This window comes from Ambystoma mexicanum, chromosome 2q (assembly GCF_040938575.1).
Source record: "Ambystoma mexicanum isolate Mex_15411 chromosome 2q, UKY_AmexF1_1, whole genome shotgun sequence".
Classification (NCBI taxonomy): Eukaryota; Metazoa; Chordata; class Amphibia; order Caudata; family Ambystomatidae; genus Ambystoma; species Ambystoma mexicanum.
The window spans coordinates 680726922-680753147 of NC_090924.1; the positions used below are offsets into that span (position 1 = coordinate 680726922).

General features: G+C 46.1%; 1 protein-coding gene across 1 annotated transcript in view; it reads left to right on the forward strand.

The window, feature by feature from the left end:
• Positions 1-26226, forward strand: part of LOC138569674 (cytoglobin-2-like) — a 373829-nt gene that overhangs the window by 272844 nt on the left and 74759 nt on the right. The window lies entirely within an intron of this gene.

Consider the following 26226-nt stretch of genomic DNA (forward strand, 5'->3'; position numbering starts at 1 on the left):
GTTCTCCAATCCCCACACACCTCCCAATTCACCATCCCACTCAACTTGGTTTCCCAAACCACTCATTCTCATACTCACATGCTCTTTCACACTCCCCAGTTCCTGCCACACTCCAAATGATACTCCCAACTCACGCTCTCCAAGTCCTGTTCCAGTGTACAGTCCTTCATTCTTTTGTGCTACTTCTACATCTTGCATCCTTTCTCTCATACTCGTCCCTCATCCTTTCTCCCAATATGCAGCTCACAGCATCTTCCCAGCCAACCGGTCCCTCTCTGCTTTCTCGCCCATTGCCTGTAGCTCTTCTCTCTCTTATTTCTGGCTTGCCACTGTCTCCTTGATTTCTGGCCCACTGCCCCACTACTTCCTCCATGTTCACTTGCCCATTGCTTCCCCCCTGACCCACTTCTAGCTCTCTGCTTTCTTGCCTATCACCATAGATGCAATTACAACAAGGCCAAATAGACACAGGCTTAGAGCAGCAGATTATCAGATGAGCAGCATTTTATTGCAGTTTATTTTCAATGTATTAGTTGTCATTTATTCAATAGAGAGCCAATTTTGATTCTACAGGTCTGGCCAATCCAGAATACTGCAAGAAATTTTGAGCTGTTAGCAGTCATAACATTCTGACAGCTAAAGTCTTTCATGGACAAACTTGTATATATGCTTGATATTTGCAAAGCTTTATTGTTAGGGTGACTTTTGTTTAAAATAAATAAAAAATAAAAAGGCACCGCGTACCAAACCCATCGTGCTTTAGGTATTTAGTGATTCAGTCATACAACTCTCACATACATGTATGACACATATTAAGCTCTTTGGTCATTCTTACCTTCCCCAAATGTTCTTTACTATGCAAAACAGGCAAAACCTCATTGGTTTTATTGGCACCACTTCACATTATCTTTGGAGTTATTTCTAATGAATACATACATACACTGTGTTAAACCATTACTTTTATATTCAAATACACAACATGCATTTTTTAAACCGCTGCAGAAATTAGGGGTTTCCCCACAGAAAAGTAAAGGTTAAAAATGATGTATCTTTTACAATATTAAACACATGCTTATGCATACTTCAAGCACAGAGTTCCCACGGGTGGCACTAAAATGATGTTCAGATGCAAGCACTAATTTGCCTCCCCAGCCACATTTCAAAAGTCTCTGGCTGCCTGAAAGGTACAAGCATGAAATAGATCATAGAGAAGTTAAAATGGCAAAGAGTAAATCTGAATGCGCAAGTGCATCAAGAAACCTGTGAAAGGATACCCATAGCCATAGAAGGGTGAGAACAAAACCGGTGTGCCAAAGATCACACTGTTTCACAGCTGTAAAGGTGCCCTGTAAAGATACACATTCAGCCACCTTTACAGAAGCTGCTCAGTGCCAAGCAGGCAAATGGCATCCCAGCTGAGATTATCATGTGTCTTTGATGACATTCTGCTGCATGCTCAGTGCTACCAGGAAAACCAAATGCAAACTATGTCACACAATGCATAACCTTGATGCTAATAAGTAATCTTTACACTCATTATATTTTAAATACAAGGTGGGACTTGTACTGTGAAACCATACTTCAAACGACAGCAGGACATCTATATCTATACCCACGCATCTCAAAATGTTCCTATGCATTGTACAGTCAAACCAACTGTACGGTGTGGACACACATTTTAGATGACCTTAAATGGAAGCTGGCAAGACCCATAGCCTCAAAAACACCTGCAAAGGTAACATTGTGCTGGAACACTTGAGCCATTGCTCAATTTTACTCTTGGAATGTTGGGTATATTGAACAATTGCACAAACAGCAATGATGTAAACAGTATGTATCACCTCAACTGTTATAAAAGGTGCTTGCATTGTGCAGCTAGAAGGAATACTGCTGCTTCCCAAACATGAATGTTCAAGGTCGCCCTTATCCATTACTTCACCATGACAATGCACACCCGAAGATTCCAAGAACCTTCTCCAACTGTCTTTACTCTACTGCAGTGTCTATGCTTAGGTATAGTTTACAAATTTCACTTGTGATTTTACCATATTTTAATGGCGTTTCAGCCCAAGGGATTGGAGGTACATCGGCTGCAGCAGGTAACTTACCTTATTTCCATTTTGTCCCCTGCTAACTCCAGAGCTGTAACCAGAGAAGGGAGTTGAGTTATTTTTATTCAACATTTTTATAAGATGTGCCTGTACCGTTTGCATATATTTCATATGTACACTTTACCCTTTGACAAGGCCGGATGTATAAATGTAGCTTTGTTACATTAATATTACAGACCAGTCTACGTGCTTCTCATAAAGTGACCGCAGGCAATTTTTACCCCTCCACTGAGGTCTTTCAAATGTGGCAATCTGCTCCACGTCGCTACTCTCAACTCTCGCTCTGCTGACAAACACTACTCTGACATCTGCCGACTCCTCGAAGAACTTGACCTGGATGTCCTCAGTCTCACAGAGACATGGTTCATGGCAAGCTCTTTCACAGATTTTGACACTCTCCTCTCTGATGGCTACAGGATCCTCCCCAAACCCAGAACTAACCATCCAGGAGGTGGAGTAGCCCTGGTCTTCCCGGAGTGGAATCCTGCTGCTGTCATTCCTACGCAGGCCTACTCCTCCTTTGAATGCCTAGTCTGCAGGCTCTCTATCTCTCCTGGCCGCTCTCTGACTGTGGCCACCACTTACAAGCCACCTGGCCCTCTCACCCTCTTCCTCTCTGTCTGGGCCAACCTCTCCTCTTCTCTCCTTGCCTCTACCTCTCAGCTTCTCCTCCTCTAAGACCTCAACATCTACCTGGATTCTTCTAACCCCTCCTCTGGGCTCTTTGACAATCTCTGCAACTCTCTCTCGCTTTCCGTTTTACCCTCCGACCTGACACACTCTGCATGGCACTCCATGGATGTTCTCTTCAGACATCCCCCTCGCTAACCCTCTCTCCACTTCTCTCTTTTGGACTGACCACTTTCTTCTCTCCTCCCACATGACGCTCTCTGTCCCCCAGGTGAGGCCGACACCTGCACTGCCACCCACATTCTCAGTCATCTGGCCCATGAAGTGTGTGTCAGTGGAGGCCTATGCTACCACTTTCTCTCCTCCTATGTGTGTGGCTGACTCACACTCTGACAGAGCCCTCTCCAACCTGCATCTCTCTATCTCTAAAACTCTTCCCTCCTTGCTCCTATCATGAGGATCCGTTTTAAGCACACATCCAAGTGCAACTCTTGGTATGACTCTGACCTCACCACCCTTAATCACAAGTGTGGGGGGGACACAGAGGAAGTGGAGGGAATCAGGCACATCCTCCGACAAACTGGCCTGCCACCAGCTGCAAAGGCAATACAGACTCTCTATCTTATCCAAGAAGAGAGCCTCCATCCAAGCCTGCATCTCTGCACCCTCTAACAACATGGCTGAACTCTTTAAAATCTGCCAGGAGCTGGCCAATCCTGCTGCAGTCTCCACCTCTCCTGTTCTCTCCCAGGCCCCTTGCACGGCACTGGCTTCTCACTTCACCACTAAAACTCAGGACATCCTGTCCTCCCTCTCCCCTCTTCCTTTCCCTCTCTCGACCCTTCTCTGGCTGCCTCTCCCTTTCCCCCTCCTTTCTCCCGTTTTGCCACATACATTCCTGGCAATGTTTCTAGACAAGTCTGATCTATGAAAGTGTCATCCAAGTAGGTGCTCCCCTGTGCCTCCAGAACAATCAAGGACCACATCGACAACCTCGCTCCAGCCTTGCAATTGCCATTTCTGCAATCACTCTTTTACCACTGCAACTTTCTCCTCTGCCCTAAAGCACGCCCTTGTACGCTCCCTCCTTAAGAAGCCTTCTGCCGATCCTTCCTCTCTGGCAAACTACCGACCGATCTCTATCACTCTTTTCTGGGCAAACTCCTGGAAAAGCTGGCCATCTCCCAGCTTAATCTCCATACGGAATCTGTTGGTTGTCTCCATGACCATCAGTCTGTATTTAGAGCAGTCAGAAGCATGGAAACTGTTCCCCTGAACACCCATGAAGACCTGCTCTCTAATCTCGACTCTAGCCTTCCTTCTGTCCTCATCCTCCTTGACCTTTCCTCCCAGGTTCAATTGGGGTCCTTTCTCTCCACCACCTCTCTCTCCACATGTGCTGTTCCCCAGGGCTCTAACCTCTCACCCTGGCTCTTCAACCTTTACTTGGCACCTCTGGTCCACCTAATCTCTACATTCTCTCCTAACTTTCAGTGTTATGCGGATGACACCCAGCTTTCCTTCAGGCTCCCCTCTGCCTCCTCCCCTCTCTTTCTCATTCCTGACTGTCTGTCCGCGATTCAGGAATGGTGTGCCTCCAAGGATCTCTACCTTAATGCCAATCAGACCGAGATCCTTCTCATTGGGACCCCTGTTCCCGCTTTCTCTCGTTCTCTCTGGCCTCCCTCCTTGGGCCGTTTACCTGTGCCTTCCTGCAAGGCAAAAAACCTTTGTGTCATCTTCGACTCTACCCTTTCCTTCTCTCCTCACATCACGGACCTCTCTAAGAAGTCCCACTACCAACTGCACCTTCTGAAAGGGGTTCTTCCTTTTCTCACTTTCCCCGAGAAGCTCACTGACTCCAGATCCCTGGTTCTCTCTAGGCTGGACTACTGCAACAGCCTCTTTCTAAATCTCCCTACCACTGCTCTTTGCCCTCTGCAACTAATCCAGAACAGGACTGTGAGACTTGTCCTTAGCCTCAAGCCCAGGGATTGAATCTCTCCAGCCCTGAAATCTCTACACTCGCTGCAAGGATCAAGTTCAAGACCTTTGCATTGTCCACAAGGCTTTCTGGGGCCAGGAGCACACTACATCCAACTCTCTCTTCCTGAGCACTTTCCTTCTCGAGGCCCCCCGCTCATCCACCTCCAACTGTCTGAGGGTCAGACGCTTCTCCAGGCAGAGAATGAGGGGTAGATCTCTCTCCTCGGCTGGTGCCTCCCTCTGGAACTGCCTCCCTGCCTCTCTCAAACTTGAGCAGGACCTCCTAAGGTTCCGGAAACAACTCAAGACCTTTCTTTTCGCTTCTGCTTTTTCTCTCTCTCTCCCCTACTGATGTTCTTGTTTGCTGCACTAACTGGTTACCTGACCTCCCTCTGAATCTTATGGGGACCAGGCTCCTTCACAACCAGTAGCCACATGCACTTCCTCCGGGCCTACCGTGCACTAGGGACTGTATCTGCAACCCTACAGTCCCCTGCCTGCTTGCGCTTACTTAGAGCCAACCACCCTGGCAGAACTTACATGAGCTTTGCTTATTGCACTCTCCCGTTTCCTCCCCCTGGCACTGCTCATCTCCCTTCCTCTTGCACTTGCATGATCTGAATGACACAAGGCCTAGTAAGATCATTTGTTTTGTTCCCCTTTGTGTTCCCCTTCCTTGTCTTTTTGTGCCTAGAAACACTTGTGTACAGGTGCGTTATAAATGAATTATCATATCACATCAGATCATAAATCAGGGTTTGGATGCTGTTCTGCCTTTATATAACCTCATCTTCTTCTCTGTTGACAGTACTGTCCCTGATGGGACTGGCTTTGCGGGAATCCCAGCTCGTTGTGGGGACCAGGAGTCTTGGGTGAGGCCCTAGGATACTTTATGAGCTCCATGTGTTTGAGCCTGAGTTGCTCCCTATCATCTGGGCCAGATTGTACACCCTACATCAGGAACTCAACCTCAATTATTTGAAGGCAACAACCGCGGCAGCCGCCATGTCATATGTTGCCAAGCACTGTTTGCTCCTAATTGAAGTCTTTGGTTTGAACTTCATAATCACCAAGCACGCATTTGTTGTGTGGTCCCTTGTAAAACAATGGTTACAGGGGTCGGAGAAGAATGGGAAATAAATGAAAATACATTATTAATAACGGTCCATAGCCATGATAAAATAAGTTGATTACACCCCCTGGGACGACTCAGCCGCAAGCCCCTCTAAGTTATAAATTATTCTCTAGGAATTCCCCGGTTATATGTGATCTTCCAAACTACAAAAACAGAGTGGACAAAATATTGAAAAACACTGAATTCTCTTTATTTTTTTTATTTTGGGGGTCCCCCTAATCCCCTTTTTTTCACCCTTTTAAAACCAAACCCATCCCGACCCATTTCAACACCTTACCCCACTACCCTTTATATATTTATTTAATCTTTTCGCTGTTTTTCAGTGTTATTGGCCGCTCTGTTATGTACCACTGTATTATGTTCACAATAAAATAACTGGATACCAAATTCCCCTTTCTTTGGCTTTGCCACTGCTTGTTCATTCCATGGACCTTTCTGAGCTTGCGCTCTAAAATGCACTAAAAAGTGTTGTTCACCAGAAACTGGTGCCAAGGTCGCGGGCACTCATGTGATTGCATAGACTGGTCAGGAATGGTAAGAACAATAAGGTTGCTCATAAATGAGCAGAAGTCATCATGAGCAGGGGTGCCTAAGTCCCTCAGCAGGAATCACAAGACAGGCAGTCATCATTTGACACAGTAGCTAGAAGTTAACGCTGTAAAGGGACTAAGGACTGATAAAAAAGATCCATTGTAGAAGGTAGGATACATGTGCCGGAAGATCTGGTGTTGGTTCTAGAATGTTCTTAGGTTTCGGCTCTGTTAGGTGGCCAGTGACCTATAAAGGTGTGGGATCTGGAGGGCGGGTCAGTTTACTGCGCGACATAGATTGCTGTGTTCCTTGCCTTGCAAGCCAATGAATAAAGCTGCCAGTGTTTGTCATCACCTGAAATTGATGTGCGGGTCTAGTTTCTCAGACACAGACCCCATGGTTGGGGGTACCCGCATTCGCAATAAGGGCAACATTTAAATTGAGTCTTCTCCATGGATAATGATTGTGCTGGGAGATAGATGCATACAAATCCCATTACTAGTGAAGTAATGTGACGCTTCATGATACGCGTCACATTAGTTACGCTGTGCTCGGTACTCTATTGGTCTCCATGTAGCCTCTGGGATCTGGTAACACTGCCTTTCAAGGTCCTGTCAGTCCCGTCGATGCCTAATGTCCTTTCCAGCCCCAAAGAACCAACTCTATTGCCGATTGTTGTGTTCCTTCTCCAATGCACAGACCAAGGGCAGAAAACATGGAAAATAAGAAACAGAATTACAGATTGCAAAAGTGTTTGAGACATTTTACACTAAGCTACATTAGGCACAACCAGTAGATGAAGTGGCTATACAGAGGTTTCCAGATTTGGTGCAAATTCCAAAGACTTTGAACACAGCCCTTGAATGTAAAATATAACAATCACTAAAGCGGTGATAAGAAAGACACTAGCCTCATTACACAGTAGGCGGTAAGGGTTTACCGGTACCGGTATTTTACCGGTACCGGTAAACCCTTACCGCCTTACTACGAGGTCCCTTTGCGGGTTGGGGAATTTAACGCCTGCTTTTTGCAGGCGTTAAAAACCAACCCGCAAAGGGACCAGGGAGCTAATTACGGTACCGCAATTCGCGGTACCGTAATTAGCGCCTTCCCCATTCCTATAGAGCCCCATGGGGCAAAAATGGGAATGGGGAGGGGCAATGGGGGAAGGGGGAATTACCGCCCCACCAACCTTGGAATAGGGCGGTAATTCCCCTTTCCACCAAGGTGGTGCCGGTATTTTACCGGCATGGACCAAGGTGCTAATAGCTAATAGCACCTTGGTCCACCGCCATCCGTGTAATGAGGTGAGTCAGAGGGTTGGCTAATGGCGTAGACGAAGGGCAAGATGCTTTGCTTGAAGCGGTTTACAAAACACTTCTAGACCGTGCTAGCGATCAAATAATACAAACATTTAATGTTATTGATCAGGAAAAGGGGATTGAATGTCCTAGCAAAACGTACAGTACGCGTCATCAACTTTTGAAACACGACGCACGATGCACCCCAATGGGGGTCCCCTTGTTTCAGCGAGTGATTACTGTTTGATTTCTTTTTTTCCCATCGCGGTTAGGTGTAAAGAAGAACGAGTGGAACCCCTGCACTGTCTCAGTTGTGTTTCACTATAGGTGAACCGTACTGGCCACATGCCAGGTGATGGCTGAGCCGAGTACATGGTGACATATGGGGATGTGTCAACGCTTCCGTGCATTTATGTACAGGTGTCATGCACAGAGAGTTGGTTATGAAGTGGTTAGGACACTCGTCTCTGAATAGGGAGCATTAATGGCCGCTAAGTTTTAAGCTTCGCTCTTCCAGCGCCTTTTTGAACTCGCGCTGTTTTCTTTCTTGCTCTTCTTTACCTGTTGGAATGACCTAGTGTATGAGGGCGTACCCCGCAGGCTGTGCAGCGATGCTAGCGAGGGTCACAGTCCTGTCACAGATCAAACCGCTGTGGGACACCCTTGACCTCTAACACTGTTATTTAGTTATCTCACCACAAACGGCTGCTCTTTTGGTTTTAAAATAGGGGGTCCAGTCAAGCCATGTATACTGAGCCACGTCGTCACAGTTATAATCATTGCACCATACATATGCCAGGCACTGAATCCCATAAATGTACTGCCTGTTACTCTCTTGGTGTGTCTCATGTCACAGATGGCCTTAATAGCACGCTAACTCTCGAAGACAGTCCAAAGCTTTTTATTGTGTTGGAGAAGGGCATTACTAATGGCCATCCCTTCCTCCTCTATCTTCGCCCTCTTTCTTTTGTCGCTCTTATCTTTTCTCTCCTCTACGCCTTACTCCTACTCTCCATTCTATTTGCTGCTACACTCCTTCCTCATAGTAGTCTCCACTACTCCTGCCTCCCACTACTCAATACTGCACTCTCCTCCCACTACTCTCCACTACACTCTCCCACCATTACTCTCCAATACAGACTACACTGTCCTCCCTCTAAAGATCATTAGACCTATGCCTAATTACACAGTCACCCCCCTTTCACCCAGTCACCTTCCCCAATCACTATCACTATCACCTTCCCTACACTCTCCCTTAACCTCACTCACTGACCTTAAACTCACTCTCACAGCGAAGTACCACTCAGGCTCTTTTTAATCCTCCTCCATGCTCTGCTGTGCCGCCCTTCCTCCGCCTGGTCTCCTGGTCCACCTTCTCATCCTCCCTTTACCTTCCCTGAACAACCTGCACTGCCTTGATCTTTCTGCTTCTTTTTATCTTTCCCTGTTTCCTTCGATTGGTTTCCCCCCTAGCTGGTTCCCTGGGCCAACCGTTAGCTTCCATTTCATCAGGTGGTGGTTTATAGACATCAGACAACATGTAACAGGCAATAAGCCCCACCCCCATTTTGTAAACAGGTCTGCCCATTTGTGGTGAGGGCAGCCTTCTAAAGGTATAGTCAATTTCACAGTTTGTATCTGGATTCAGTGGAGCGCCTGGATTGCCGGTTTGATGTGCACGACATTCCTCAGCCACGGTCATCGTAGACTCGTCTTTCGCCAGTGAGCTACAGAATCAGGTTTCTACCACTAGTAAACCTGGGGCTGCTTTTTTTCCTAGGGAAAAAGAGAAGGAACACTGGCAAGCATTGTGCACAACAGGTATGGGTCAAGAAGATGTGGTACTTCCCACATTTAACCAGGCAAGAGTAGAAGGAACACATCTCACCTCTGGGCCAAGACCGTCTCTGGAAAACACCCTGATAGGCCCCCTACCACAGATTGGAAGGGGTCCATGTCCCCACTTAACAGGGTCAGATCCATGACCCTGTCACTCTCAATGATTAGAAATGAATGTAAGCTCTGTGACCCATTCTGTTAATAGCAGCATCATGTGAGCCATCCCCTAACAGGAAAGGAAACTTTGACTCTGACAGGACCCGAAGTAAAGAATCTAAGTCAGATACTGATGTTGTTGCCATTCTTAAGCTTAAATATCCTCCAGGTACCTTCTCATGGTATTCAGAACCCCTCAAAAAACAAACTCCTTGTCAATCCATTCTGAATATTACCTTATCACTTCCTCCATGCATTCTCCTACCCCTGCTAGCAAGCTCTTGTCACTGCACCCTGTGGCTCTCTTCACAAAAGGCAAAAGGCCAAACACTAAAGATTAAATCCAAGGTCACCTGCCTCACTCAACCACTTTAGGAATGACCTAGTCATCGAACTCAGCACACACAGGATAACCTGAGATTACTAATAATTCTCACGGTGAAAGGAAAGTCACCTGGATTACGCCATTAAAAAGCAAATATGAATAGGTCGCGTTGTCCTGTCTCCATACCTATGCAAGCAAAATGTGTACGTGAAATTGCAATGTCAGTGTGAAACCAACACGAAAATATCACATGCACAAGAACACATCCGACTCATCTGAAGATAAGACGCAGGTGCTGCTGGATTTAGATGAGGAATTAATGAGGGTTAATCTTAGACATCACTTACAGAAGGGAGCCGGATATGTGCAGGTCACTCCTGGCCATGCGGGGAGCAGTCCAACGCAAACTGCTTTTCAGCACCCCAGTGTACAGGAACATGATCAGCTTATTGGAAATCATCCCTTGGATGCTACCCGGGAGGATAGCTCAGGGGCAACGTGCTCACCTTGGAAGCAAGACGACGGAGCACCACAGGTTCGATCCCCGGGTCCGTGCTTAGAAACCTCTGGGTATTAGGCGCGTAATAAATAACCTATCATATCATATCTTGAAACCCTTCAAAAAACGAATCCAGCTGGACATATCCCTCCCGACTAGAAAGACCTAGGTGAAAAAATAAAACGCGATGGATGGAAATGCTTGCGTAATCTTCATAACCTCTGACTTGGCCTTTATCACTGCACTCCATATAGCGGAATGGCGAAGGCAACCACTTGGTCATAAAAGAAAGATACAGATAACTGAAAAAAATCACCATCTAAGGAGGTCAGCGCAACACCAGAAGTCAAGATATTGCCAGAATGGAATCCAATATGTGCATGAAAGAGAAGATGAGAAAACAAGAATTCTCCTGCTGTGCTCTCGTTGCTCTGGAGCAACCTTCCTAGTCACATCCGGCGGGCTCTCCCTTCTCTGATTCAGGAAAGATCGGAAGACCATGCTCTTCAAGGAACACTTTGCCAACAAATGAGGACCATAGACCAACGTGTTGATTCTCCCCTCCTAGCCTTCCATGTTCCACTCCCTTTATTGTGCTGCCCTCCATTGCTTTTTAGCTAGGTTCACACTATCTAAATCATCTACAAACATACAGATTGTTTGCCCCCCGCCTCTAGACTTCTGGACGTTATTTGAGGTAGCATGCATTATCATGCACTGTTTACTTCCAATGCATTTTAAAGATATTATACACTGGTGTGAACAAAAAAGGGAAAATGGAATGTGGGCTGTCGCACAGGACATCAGGGCTTTATGTAATTGGCAACAGCAGTGACAACAGAAAAGAAGGACCACATTGCTGCTGCAGCTTACAGAGGAAACAAAGCTTTCACTAAGGTCTGGGATGGAGAAGTCCCTGCCCATCAGTAGGGGCCCTGTAGCAGCCTGTACAAAGGTGAGTCAAAGCCGTAAGGGGCCTCATGATCTTCATGTTTCTCCCTCCACAGCAACCACAAGCAGAAACATGGCTGACAAGTGGGGGTCCAGTGTGGGGGATAAAGGGGAGGGACCTCAGAGCTGGCTACTTGTACATCAGAAGAACACTGCATAATAAGACACTCTAGCACTGCTTGCACCCCGACATTTGTAGGCTTGCAAGGCTACAGGATCCTTCTTTGGGCAAACAACTGCTTTAATTAATTCATTGGGAACGTGGGGTGATTACGCCCCTCTATGCGCTAGGCAAGGGCAACAGTGAGGCAGTCTGTCGCTACTCCAGGTACAATAACGGTTTACCCAACCATTAACTTGGAGAAGTGCAACTGGCTACCAGTTACGCTTTAATTAATTCAACCCAATTTCCCCGCTCTGTACTTCACTCCCTAAAAGGTAAATCCCCCTACTTCATTTCCATGATAGTTTAACCCCTCTAGAGAGGTTGAGCCGTCTTAAGCAAGGCTCCACGGGTAATTGCACGTTGTGTATCCAAATGACTTTCATGGCAATACATCCAATGTTTTCCATCCAAGGCCATGTTCTAGACCAACTCCTGCGACTCCCTTCTTTCAGTCTTCTCCTCAATCCTCCTCTTCCTTAATGGCCTGAATTTACATCCAATGCACTCCCTTTGCCTCTAGATACAATTTCACAGCATACATTTCCAATCCTGACTTTATTCAACAGAAATAGTGAATTTATTTTGCCTGACCTTATTGACCTTGAGGAGAAAGTGGGCCTGGATGTATCGATGAATTAATTTGGACCCAATAAATATACTCCTCATTTATTCAGGGATGTGAATCCTCGGCCCAGGTCCAAGCCAGTCTGAATTGTTGGTTACTTTTCAGTTATTTTTATTCAATCCTATATGGCGCACAATAGTTTATATTCTGACTGAGATTAATTGAGGGAAGAAAAATAGAGAAATAGGGAGCGTGAGAAAGGCAGACATTGAAGAGATATTGGGATATAGAGGCAATTGGAAGAGCGAGAAACATGCTGACAGAGCGAGAAACACAACGCAGCTTAGATCGACACAGGGACATGAACAGGAAGGAAAGGCACATGGTGGAAGGCACCTGCCTGTCTGTGCCTGTGCCATCCTCCTTCCGATGCTCGGGTGGGCAGGAGCCCAGGCCCAACAGCACCACAGCCGCTAACCCCACCGCTAGATGCGAGGAAGACCAGCCAGCCTCGGGTAAGCAGAGCGCGAGCCTGCGTTTAACAAGAAACGCTACCCACTACTGCTACTCCAGGATCAGATGCCTCCTCCCCTGCAGCAACATCAATCCAAGCTTCGTTTCTTTTTTGAAATACATATCGGCGCCATTATAAGCGTGGCATTGCATGTTAGGCTCTTCGAAATGGCTGCCCGCATTTCTTGTTTTCCGGTTGCCTAGCAACCACCATCGACGCCCACTGGAGCGTCGCCGGCTCTTCCGTGGAAGGGCCCCGCCGGAAGGCGCTAGCCCGGCCCACGTCATCAAAGGCACACGGTGAAAGGCACCTGCCTGTCTGTGCCTGTCTGTGCGCGCCGTGCCGCCTGACTGCAGAGAAGGGGAAAAGGCTAGAGCCCGCTCCCCCCGCCCACATGTTCCATGATTCGAGCATTGCGCAACTGTACCACTCTGCTGTGCCCCTGATATGCGCATGGTTACGCTAAGCTATATATCCTACATAGCACTTAAGGTACGTGCCGGCCTGACCCTGCTCAACGTGTAATTCCGCTAACTGCCTAATAGGGCCAACGCTAGCGAACTGCTGCTATCAACTGCCACCCATGACCAAGGTCTAGCTCAGACACACTTCCGTGCTCACCCACTTGCCTCTAACGAACGCACAAATTGCTGCTACTGGCTGCACTCACGCATGCCATTTTATGAACCCCACTTGCATAATGCACCCATGGCTTTGTTATCTGGGCACTGTCTGCACTCAGCCGCCACGTCACTAGCAGCGCCTTACCTTGGGGAAGTGCTACATTGCCTCTATTTACACCTTTAGTGTATGCACCTTTAGTGCGTCCCATAGTCATTAACAGACTACATTTGATTGCATGGTGCCTCCAGGTCGCCAGCAGAACACACCTGTTTGCATTGTGCCTTATGGTATTTAATAGACCCCTTTTTGTTTGCATTGTGCCTTATGGTCGCGAACAGACCACCCTGACTGTGTGGTGCCTACGGTCTCTAACAGACCATTTTTGATTGCATTGCGCCTTATGGTCGCGAACAGACCACTTTGATTGTGCTGGGCCCTACGACCACTAACAGTCCACATTTAATTGTATTGTGCCTTATGGTCGTCTACAGACCCCTTGTTGATTGCATTGTGCTTTATGGTCACCTACAGACCCCTTGTTGATTGCATTGTGCTTTGTGGTCGCTAACAGACCACCCTGATTGTGCTGTGCCTACGGTCTCTAACAGACCCTTTTTTGATTGCATTGTGCCTTATGGTCGCAAACAGACCACTTTGATTGTGCTGTGCCCTACGACCATTAACAGACCACATTTAATTGTATTGTGCCGTATGGTTGCTAGCAGATCACATATGTTTGCATTGCACCTTATGGTCGCCAACAGACCACTCTGATTGTGTTGTGCCTCATGGTCGTTAACAGACCCCTTTTGACGGCATTGTGCCGCACGGTCGCTAACAGTCTACTTTAATTGTGTTGTGCCCTATGATCATTAACAGTCCATGCACTCGAGTTCATATTTGCGATCTGCGAAGATCATGATCTATATCACTTGGTGAACCCCTAGTTACAACCAGCCACCTTTAATCCATATTGCGACACCCAGCCAGATCTCCCAGCGATTAAGGGAAGTAACCTGAACTACTCAACTTCTCTAACCACCATGTGTAGAAACCTGATCTCCCTGACCATCCTAACTATAATCATGGCCTCTGCTACTTACAACACTAGTCCCCCCACAGACAGAAACTTGAGACTTAGGGCAAGACTACCTTGCATATATGAACCCAAAAGAAACAGCACAAACAATACTACTAGATCCTCAACTACACTGACACACTGGACTAAGCAAACTCAAGCCACGAAACCCTCAACTCCGACCCCGAATCCCACTCACTTTCATAAAAAGAAACACCAGAGTCGGAACAAGCTCACAGATAAACCCATAAGCCATCCTACTCCTAAGAATACTTTATCACTTACTGGATCCCTTATCAACGCTAGATCCATGGTAGCCCATGCAACTGAAATTGCTGACATACTAAACAACAGCAGTATCGACCTCCTTGCCGTAACAGAAACCTGGCTCCACGAGGCAGCAGGACCTTCCCTGATGCTAGCCATACCTGACAATTACCAGATCTATAGAGTAGATAGACCTAATGCTAAAGGCGGTGGCCTAGCCATCATCGCTAAAACCACTATGCCTATCAGACTTACTACCTCACCTCCCTGTGCTTCCTGCGAAGTACTCTCAGCAAAACTGCAACTTTCTAACAACCGCACACTAACTATTCACTTGATCTATAGGCCCCCAGGTCCCTTGGGAACCTTCGAAGATGACCTCACCACCCTCATAGCTAGCAATACCCAAAATCACTCGCAGACGCTGCTGCTGGGTGACTTTAACATTGGCTTTGATGAGCCAGATAACAAAAATGCCCTCTCCATTACATCTATCCTAAACGACCACGGCCTTACCCAGAAAGTCCTTTCCCCTACTCATATTAAAGGCAGAACCCTAGACTGGGTATCCGAACTTAACGGCAACATAGTCATTACTGACATTATCCCTCAACCATGGACTGACCACTATCTAATACATTTCACTGCCACACTCGACCACCTCAGCCCTAAAATTATCAAAATGTTACCACCACTCCCCACCAGAAGTAAAAAAGACATCACTACAGAAAAACTCATCCCCCTCCTTCTGCCTACTATTAATGCCCTGGAGAATAACACTGACCCAGTCACCCTAGTAGACACCTTTAATAAAGCTATGTCTCATGCACTAGATACCATTGCACCACCCAAACTACGTAAAGCTAAACAAGAAGCCCACCTAATGCCTGGTTTACACCCCAACTTAAGGACCTTAGAAAGCAGAAACAAAAACTCCAAACTATCTGGTGCAACTCGCCTACTGACGGTAACAAAGCTAACTTAACCCAATTTATCAAATATTACAAGACAGAAATTATCAATACAAAAAAAATCTATTCAACGACAGAATTGCTAACGCCAAATCTAATACCAAGGAACTCTTTGCTATCCTCCGGGAAATGGAATCCCCTATCCAATCATCTGACACGGTCCCCAAGGATAAGATATGGTGCACCAATATACAGAACGTCCTATCGAACAAAATTTCCACCCTCCAACTTAAAATAACTAATAAAAAGGACACCCTCTCTCCTACTAATCAACAAGGACCTTTAGTGACCGAACCTAATACTATCCCCCCTTTTAGCTTAAAACCTATCTCCATCATCGATACTGAAAATGTTATCCTCTCACTGAAGCCTTCCAACTGCAAAGGTGACAGTTGCCCAGCTCAAATTATAAAGGACGCAGCTAGAGACTTAGCCCCGTTTATCTCGAAGCTCATTAACTCCTCATTCAAATCCAACACAGTGCCAGTTAACCTAAAAGAATCATGGGTCCTCCCCCTTCTTAAAAAACAAACACTTGATCCATCCATCCCAACTAATTATAGGCCTATCACCACTGTACCCTTCCTACTAAAAATCATCGATAGAGTAGCCTATCTCCAAATGCAAGATTACTTAGAAGCTAACCATCTTCTAGGCTTGCGCCAATCGGGCTTCCGCCCCCTCCATGGCACTGAAACTGCCTTGATAGATCTTAAAAATAAAATTGAGGAACTCAAGGATAGTGGAAAAACAGCGTTGCTACTCCTATTGGACTTGTCAGCAGCTTTCGATCTGGTGGATCATGCAGTTTTATGCAACCATCTCAAGCTCGCTGCCAATTTCACAGGGGAAGCCATAGCATGGGTCCAATCCTTCTTAGCCAACCGGACCATGAGAGTCTTTTCCACTTCTACTTGTGCTGATCCCATCCAAATTACATGTGAAGTCCCACAGGGCTCATGTGTCTCACCCACTATGTACAATATTTTCACCAAGCCATTGTTCGACAAGTTGGACAGACTGGGCGTCACCTACACAATTTATGCAGATGACACCCAGATCCTCATACCCCTTTCAGGCAATTATGAAGTGGACCTGGCTTTGGTGAACAAAATATACATCCTCATTCAGGCATGGATGGCCACCCATGGCCTCTGCTTGAATGACGATAAAACCGAAATCCTGCTCCTTGGATCAGACTATAACCTAACTAAACTCTCCCCGGACTACGCCTCATTTAACATCGACAACAATACTATTAAGGTTATGCGAGAGGTTAAAACTCTAGGTTTTTACCTCAACTCAGCCCTCACTCTTAAAAAGCAAGTGAACTCCCTCGCCTCTACAACCACTTACACTTGTAAACTCATTCGTGCTGCAAGACCTTTCCTGTCCAGTGCCGGTTGCCTCACCTTGGCTAATGCCCTTGTCATGTCCAGACTAGACTATTGTAACGCCTTATACTCAGGCGCAAATAAATTGGTCATTGACAAACTCCAGAGACTACAAAATAATGCCCTAAGAGCGGCGCTGAATATCCCACGTAGAGAGCACATCTCCAAATACCGGACTGAGGCCCACTGGCTAAAGATAAAGGACAAAATCCTCCTTAAAACTATTTCTCTCACATCTAAATACATCAACAACTGACGAGATCGGCCAACACATTCTTACTAGAAGTCCCGAGATTCAAACTCACCACCGCGGGTGGCTCTAGCTTCCCTGTTAAAGCTGCACAATCATGGAACTCACTCCCACCTGACCTTAGACGCCCATCACCCTACACCAGATTTAGATGTAACACTCTCAAATGGCTCTAAGAGTAATGATATTCTCAAAAGAGTAATGATATTCTCCCTATGTAGCTGATCATGTTACACACCTGTTAAGTTGGCATTCTTCTTCGCTTTCCCAACTTGATCTTATATGTACTGTATCATTTGTATCACTTATTGTAAGTTACCACTGTATGTAATTGCCTATGTCAGACACTGTAACTAAGCCTCGAACCTACTTGTATTGTTTGCGCCCAGCTGCCCAAGGGCTCGGAGCGCATTATCAAATAAATAAACCAAACCAAACCAAGAGAACGACCCATTAATGAATATAATTTATAGATGGGCGAAAATCAGATGTAGGGCCTCAAAAAAGTCCACCCTGGTGTTTTCATCACAGATGAGGCATATAGCTCACATTTTTGAAAATTCGTAGATTGGCTCATTATTTAATGATGCGCAGCCACCGGTGGGTACCATCTTCATATGTCTATAATGCCACAGCCATTCATGGTTCAGAAGTTTGTAAGAGGATTCAATTCAACACTACAGCTAAGTCAATGCCTAGTCTGGGATACTGAATGGAAACCCTTATTGATATATCTTTATGTCCAGTTCATGAGTTCTGAATGACTACCCCTATATAACACCCCTCTCTTAGAATCCCCCTGACCCCACTGAGCCAAGAAGTAGTTCTGTTTTGCAAGTTTAAAAGGTTTATTCGAGAAATAAAACAAAATATAGATACCACGCTTTTATAATAAATTAATAATCGATATCGCCCTTATAAATATAATGTTAATCAACAATGGGTAATCTGACACTAGCACACTTCTTTATAATCAATGAGGAGTTAGTATCGGATGGATAAAGTAGCAACAATACTTTTATGATTTCAAGGGAAAAGCAATGAGGAATAAAATGCAGTACAGAAATACTTGATATGATTTTAGCAAAAGATAAGATAATCACGTTTTCTCTGGCAATTCACCCCCCTCCCTTATGCAATGTAAGAAATGGAAGGAGATGGAAGTAACACACACAGTTCTCAGGAATGCAATCAAATACAATACGAAATTCAATTCCCACCCCAGCAAACTTAGAGAAAACCGGTATGAGTTTTAAAACACAGGCCCAAGTGCTTTGAATGTGGTGGCAATGACGTGAGAAATATGCTGAAAATGCTTTTAATTCCCTTTAGGAGGTTCAGGGTGAGTGAGAGATACTTGGGATGAGCTCAGGCTCACTTTAGCAATGATTCAGGGATGGTTATTAAGAGTCAAACAAATTTTTAGCAAAGGATAGCAAAAAGCTGCTATCTTTTTACAGGTAAAGAAATCAGGCCAAATCGCAGATCGCGGTAAAATTTGCGAGTGCGTGAATCGTGATTACGGCAAAAGTATAAGTAGCAAGTCAGTTCTAGGTTCGTTGGAAAGCTGAGATTCTAAGCTTTCAGAGGAAAGTTAAACCAAGTTCCTAGGACAAACGGTTCCAGAGATATGAACGATTTTATAAAGGTCATTTTTAGGATTTAAAGTAAAACTCAAAATGACAGGTGACAGCTTGCAGCTGCAGAATTGCCAGGTGACAGTTGTGCAGCTTTAAAAATGACAGATGACACGATTTCTAGGAGGCAGTTCTACTTAGGTTAAAATAGTTTGGATTAGATTATTTTAACTAAGAGATTGGTTCTGCTCAGTTCTGCTAGGTACTCACAATATAAATTTGAAACGGATCTGGTCAGGTTTTGGACTGGACTCCGGTTCTGGTCTCGGCACTTCACAGTGATCTGGGTCAGCTCTCTGGTTCTGCTCACAGCGGTCTGGGTCACTCTGAATCTCTGGTCTGGTCTCTGGCAATTGTTCTTGGCAAAAGAATTCAAACAGCTCGCCCGGCTGTGGAATAGTTCGCAAATGATTTTAAGGTTGCTGAGGCCTGCTGAGAAGAGTTCTCAGGTTGTGGGTTTAGGCCCTTGCTTTAAGTTCTGAAGTAAAGTTCTGGTCTTTGGAGATTGATGGATTTGATGTCTGGATCTCTGGATGTGAAGTCGTCGGTCAGCATGCTCCGCAGCAAATGGAATTGAATGTCTCTACCTGTCCCAGCAGTCTCTTTTTATGTGTTTTGAAAATGGGTCTGTGCCTGGGCTTAGCTAAGCCTGCCCCTCTCACTTATCATTGGCCAATTCCTCCTCTCTCCCTTGATTGGGGGAAGGAAATGTGAGTCAGAGTGATGCTGTAGGTTTATGGGTCAGAGGATCCTCCCCTGGTCAGTTTGCCCACAAATCTATATTTGATTCAAATACATCCTTCCCAGATATACAATTTGTTGAAATTACATGTGCACATTATATATTCCTTATGGTCCATGCTTGTCCGCCTCTGATCTTCCTGGTGGCTTGCATTCAAAAATGACAACATTTTAAGCTTTCTAACTGCTTTTGCAATATCGGACATTTACCCAAAATTACACACATGTGCGCAAGGAGTATGGACATTAATTGATGAAGTGTCAGATTTTTAACATGCAGACATTTGGAGTGAGACCCTATTTTCCGCTAGCAACCCCCCAGATTACACAACAGGGTCCTAACGCCTCTCAAAATGTTCACAGAAAAATCACAAAAATAATGATATTACTTATATAATTCTGACAAGTCCGCCCTATGAGTTATCTATCTTTTTAAAATTATGCCCTGGTCAAAAAGGGGTGTGGCTTCCCACATCACAGGGTGGAATATCTGGTTTATCCACTTCCCCCAAGCTCAGCTGCTAGCAGAGGCACTGCCCCTCCCAGTTTCCCCTAAGAGGAAGCCACTTTACGGCCCCCCAATATAACATTTGCCTGAGTCCATGACAGGCCTTTGTTCCACTCCCTGTAGTCCCCAGCTGCTCCACCCCTAATCTAATCAGAGAGGTGACAACTCCTTTTGGCAAGGGGAGTGGCTGAACAGGTTTCAACTCCTGTCGGGGGTAGTTGTCAGGCAGAATCCAGTTTCATTAAGCCAGGTTTCAGCTAAATGTCACTTTTTGTTCCCAGTTTTCTACATTCAAATCAAACTGACAATTTTTACATATACATTAAATAATGACTTCCTTCAAGTCATTTCAGAATATAGTTTTACATTGTATCCACCTCTTAGCAAGTCTTTCCTTGGTCTGGTTTTGTTTCATTTGTTCAGTTTTACACAAAAGTCTGGTGGTTTTAAAACGCTGGCTTTCTGATAGTGGTGAGTACTGGTAATGCAACCATTTTTGGGATTAAGAAAATTAATTCCCCACAGTTCTGAGTTGCTTTTTTTGGCAATCAGCATTGCCATTCCCAATGGTTTCAGGCTACTGTGTGTGTAGCCCACTGGTGGTTTTAGGCAGTGCCCTCCTGTGCTTATGTTAGGCAATCCTCTGCACACCGATCCACTGCACACCAGAACACTGCTCACATTTCCCCAACACCTTCATCGGGTTCCCACACGACTCCCTCCAGGGTTCGAGGCTCATGTGATTCGGTTTACCCAAAGGACCGAAAGCTCCGTACCAGGTACGATTTACGGGCTCGATTGCAGCCCTTCCTGCACTGGCAGTTGCCATGGAGAATATACAGCAGAAGGGGCGGCGGAACACCTCCACGCCGATCGTTCACTTGTTCACGTGATTCAGAGCGGCGTTTCCCACGTGACCTTGGTGGACGTCACATGACCCCGAAACGCACAGTATATAAGGCTTGATGCACGGAACACTCATTGCTTCTCAGCTGTCTTCAGACCCTGTTTGGCGCTACGTTTTGGATAATACTACTGGTTTACCTTGATCTTGGAACTCTCACTTGGACTCCTTCGGATTATCCTTTTGTACTTTTGCTTGGAACTGCTTACCTGTTGCTGGATTTCTGACATGACCCTCACTTGTCTTTGGATCATCCCTTGGTACTTTGTTGAACTTCTACGCCATTTCCTTTCTGGGATTCAAGTTACGCCTTCAACTCTACAGGTGGCCTATCCTGTATCCACGCTTGACTGCGGTCCTCTCGTTTTGGGGACCGCTTCATCTGAGTCTCGAACCTCCCTCCTAGGTTTCCTGGGTTTTCCAAACACCGGATAGGTAGGACTATTCAGATCCTTTGGTTATTGTGATATATATTGTAATTGCCTGGTACTTAACGTCATTCTTTTGCAGCAGCATCGGTGTTCCAGAGGTTCTGTGGATCCGGGAAGTAACATCTCCCACCTGTGGCCCCAAAGGTCGCACAGCGGGTTTCTTTTGGTTCCCCTGTGCGTCACTTGGGGACGGAGGTCTCAACGGTCTACACGACACTCAAGTCAGAACAGCTCACAACATAGGCAAAAATGGGTGGCAGCCTATTCTTCATGTTTTCCCTGTGCACTCTCTGGGGAGTTCTGGCCATCATGATGTTTTCCATGCCAGTACTGCACAGTTTTATTGTAGGGCTTGGATGCATGGGTAAAAACATCCCACAACCCCCCCCTCTTGCGATGGCCATTCTGTCCTTTCACTGATGGAACTCGCAAGATCTGGGATGTTCGCCTCTTCTTCTTCCAATTCCATAGGTGGCACAGTTCAGCATCTTTTCCTCCCTCCAGTCGATCAATCAGTTCTCCTTGCTGGTCCTGATGGAGGATTGGGCGGTACCCCGGGCCCCTTGGGTCTCTGCTCGCGGTCTCCGGATCGTCCTCCTTGGCCAGTCTCCAGGTTTTCTTTCTCTTAGGACGACAAAGGAAAAGCGGCAATACCTATTCGTAGACATTTTTCCATCACTACTAATGGTGTGGCAGACATATAAATTTTATACTTTAACATACCTAACATTTTACTTTTGAGATACAAGTTATCATTCAAAGACAGTGGCTTACAAGAGTATAATATTTTAGAGACTATATGTGGGATATTTTAGGGTTGGAACTGAATTAATCTGGAGCGGTCCCCTCTGGTATTGCAGAGGACTCCTCCAGTTGCTGCAGAGTGTGCCTGGGATGGCAACACTTTAGCTGATTTATATGTACCCACTTGTCTTCCCCCTCTCCCAAACTGCCTTTGGGGATGCGGATCTTGTAGGCCACAGGGGAGATCTTGCCTATAATTTCAAACGGTCCCTTACATGTAGGCAAACATTTTCTCTGTTTGCCCTGGTTTCTTTGGAAATTGTATAGATAGACCCGATCACCAACCTTATATTCCTTTCGGGTAGTTTTTAAATCATAGTGGGTCTTCATGCTGTTTGCTGATCTTTCTAGATTCCGCTGAGCATAGGCAAAAGCATGTTGAAGGTGTTTCCTTAAATTCTCCACATACTCATGAGTTGTGGAGGCATTTATCAGTGTCTGCTCTTGGGTCCTGTAGAGCAAATGCTGGGGAAGCACCATCTTGCGTCCCGTCATCAACTCAAATGGTGACATTTTGGTTGCAGATGAAGAGGTAGATCTGATGGCCATCAGGACCAGAGGTAATCGGATATCCCAACTTGGCCCAGAATCTGCCACAAACTTTTTTAAGATGCTCACAATGGTTCGGTTGTATCTCTCTACTGCCCCAGAAGAAGCTGGCCGGTAAGCAATATGTAGCTTTCTTTTGACCCCCAGTATCTCCCACATCTTTGTCATTACTTCACTGGTGAAGTGGCTACCTCTGTCTGACTCAATCCTTTGAGGTAGACCAAAACGGGAAAAGATGTGGTTAATCATCAGGGCAGCTGATGTTTCTGCCTTGCAGTTTGGCGCTGGGAGACATTCGACCCACTTGGTAAACAAGCATGTAACGGTCAACATGTACTTGTTTCCCCTAGACGAGCGAATCACAGGGCCTACAAAGTCGATTTGCAAATCTGACCATGGCAGTGTCATCCCCCTCTTTTGGAGAGGCGCACGGTGTGTGAGGGATGATGGCTGAAATTGTGCACACACAAGACACCCCTTCAAGTATTGGTCGAGGTCCTGCCCCATGTGTGGCCAGTATGCAACCTCTCTTAAGATTTCCAGTGTTTTGTGAAACCCCCTATGACCGGCGGTGGCCGCATCATGGGCGTGACTTAACATCAGGCTTCGGAATGAGGTAGGAACCACCCACTGATCATGGCCAGCTTGGGATTTCCTTACCAACAAACCGTCTTGGATCCAGAACATTTTTGGACATTTCATCAACACTCTTAGGTCCTCTTTCCCAATGTAATCGGTATCCGTCAGGGGAAAGTTCTCATGGTCCTCAAGGTGTTGGTAAAACTTACCAATAATTGGATCCCCCTTCTGAGCTGTAATCAAATCAGCATCAGGGGTCTCCTTGCTCCATTGGGCAGTTGAAAGATCATTGTGAGCATTTGTCTGGGACCTAGTGATAGCAGTGACCTGGATTTCCCCCAACAGGGACTCAATCTCAATTAGATCCCCTTGGATGGCCCCGGTTTTGGCCAGCTGATCAGCTAAGTCATTTCCAGTTTTGTCTGGTCCCTCTACTTTGGAATGACCCTTGATCTTTTTCCAGTAGATGGTCATCCCATTCGATGTGACCAGATCATCAATGTTTTGGATTAACTTCCCATGTTTCAAGGGTTTGTTATTAGCACATAACATGCCTCTGGTTTTCCAATTAGCCAGGTGCTCCACAAACCCGTTCCGTACATAATCCAAATCTGTGATTATGACCAGTTCGTGGAGTTGATGCTGGACAGCAGTGAGGATGGCCTGATGCACAGCCATCAATTCTGCCACCTGACTACTTCAGGGACCAATTTTGTATCCAGTGGAGGGTTCTGGGAACTCCTTCACCCATGCATTCACTATGCCAGCCACCAGTTCTTTCTCCGCGTCGTTGTCAACATGGTAAGAGCATCCATCCACATAGACAGTGGGCATTCCCTCACACTTGACTTCTTCAAAGACTTTGTGTGGGGAATTAAGGTATGCCTCCATGTTGTCCTTGATTTTTAGACTTTCGTCCTCGATACAGTTTTCTCTGGCATAATCATGCAAGTCAGCCAGACCTTGCGCGAGGGGACTCTTCTTGTTTTGGCCATATCTGACCTCCACAGGAAAGCCTTGCATTGACAGAATTCAGGAAGTAATTCAGGAATTACTCATATTTCCGGCCCGGATTCTGTCACTTTGGAGATATTGCAGAGGCTGGTGTGGAGTCTCCACTATGATGTGTTCCCCCTGGATAAACGGGCAGTAATTCTTCAATGCCCACACCGTTGGCAGGAGTGCCTTCTCACAATCGTTGAATTTTTCCTCCACAGAGGAAAAAGTTTTGCTCGCATAGGAGATTACTTTATTGACCTTGTCATGCTTTTGGTATAATACTGCCGTCAAGCACATATTAGAGAACCCCGTCTCCAGGAAGAACTCCTTGTTTCTGACAGGGCAAGCTAGGCAAGGCGCTTGTGAGAGGCTTCTTTTGAGTTGTCTTACCGCCTCGGATTGTTCTGGACCCCATTCCCACTTGACCCCCCCTTCAAGAGATGAATTAGGGGTCTAGTGATCTCTGCGTAGCATTCAATGAACTTTGTGCTGTAATTAGTCAGTCGAAGGAGGCTCCTTAGTTCCGCAGTGTTGTGGGGTCTTTCAGTTTCTGGAGTGCTGCCACTTTCTTTTCTTGGGGACAGAGACCCTGAAGAGTAATCTCATGCCCCAAGAAATTAACACGGGTTCTACACCACTGTGCTTTCTGAAAGGAAAGTTTTGCTCCGGCGGCCCTCAACTGTGTCAGAACATAACGGATCTCCGCTATGTGTTCCTCCACAGATTAACTTTTGATGAGGACATCATCTACAGAAGCCAGGTTACCCCTCGCACCCAGGTCGGGCATGGCCTTATGTAGGAAAATGTTGAATTCATTGCCGGAGTTGAGGTATCCGAAGGGAGTCCGGGTCCATGTGTACTGCTGGCCCCCAAAGGTAAAAGCCAGTTTGTATTGGTCCTCCCTACTGACAGGCACGGTCCAGTATCCATTGGTCAGGTCTATTGCTGTGAATACCTGTGACCCCTGAATCTGGGCCAGCCCTTGGTCAATGTAGGGCAGAGGCCATCGGGAAGTATGGACCCATTTGTTGAGCTCCCTAAGGTCGGCGCAGAGTCTCCACTGGCCGTTTAGCTTCAATATTCCCAGTACCGGATTATTGAAAGTGCTGTGGACTGGACGGATTATTCCCCGGGACTCTAGGTTCTTAATTATTTCAGTAAGGGACTCCATGGATGCGAGAGGCAAGCAATATTGTTTCACAAACACTGGAGTCATTCCAGGGTCCGTGGGAATTGTTGTGGTGTGGATGTCGGTGCGACCACAGTCATATGAGTCTACTGCAAAGAGATCTTGGCAATCCAAGAAAACTTTTTTCAACTTTTGCTTCTGTTCCAGAGTCACACAGGCATCAGCTAGGTTGACTCTCTCTTCCACCATCTGCCTGAAGCCTGGAAAGACTTCTGGTTTGGCTATCTCAGCGGCCTCCTCCAGCTGGGTGGAGAAGTCCCTGGTCAGAGTGCTGATTTGGACTGGAGGCTTCCGGTGGGAAAGGTAGCCCTCATAGACCTGGAAAATCACCTCATCCCTCCTGAAGTCACAAGTCACATCTTCCTTACCGTAAGGGCAAGAAGTGTACACCAGGAAGTCCCCCCCATGCCGGGTGAAGATCCTGTCTGGTGTTGTTTTGTCATCACTGTCACTGTCAAAACAGTCCTTGTGGATTGGTCCTAACAGTTAATTTCCTAGATCAATGGAGAAATGTCGGTCATCAACCGCCATTCCAATAAGGGTGCCTGCGGCTAGAGTAATACTCTTTAAGTCGCTGTTATCCACCTCTATT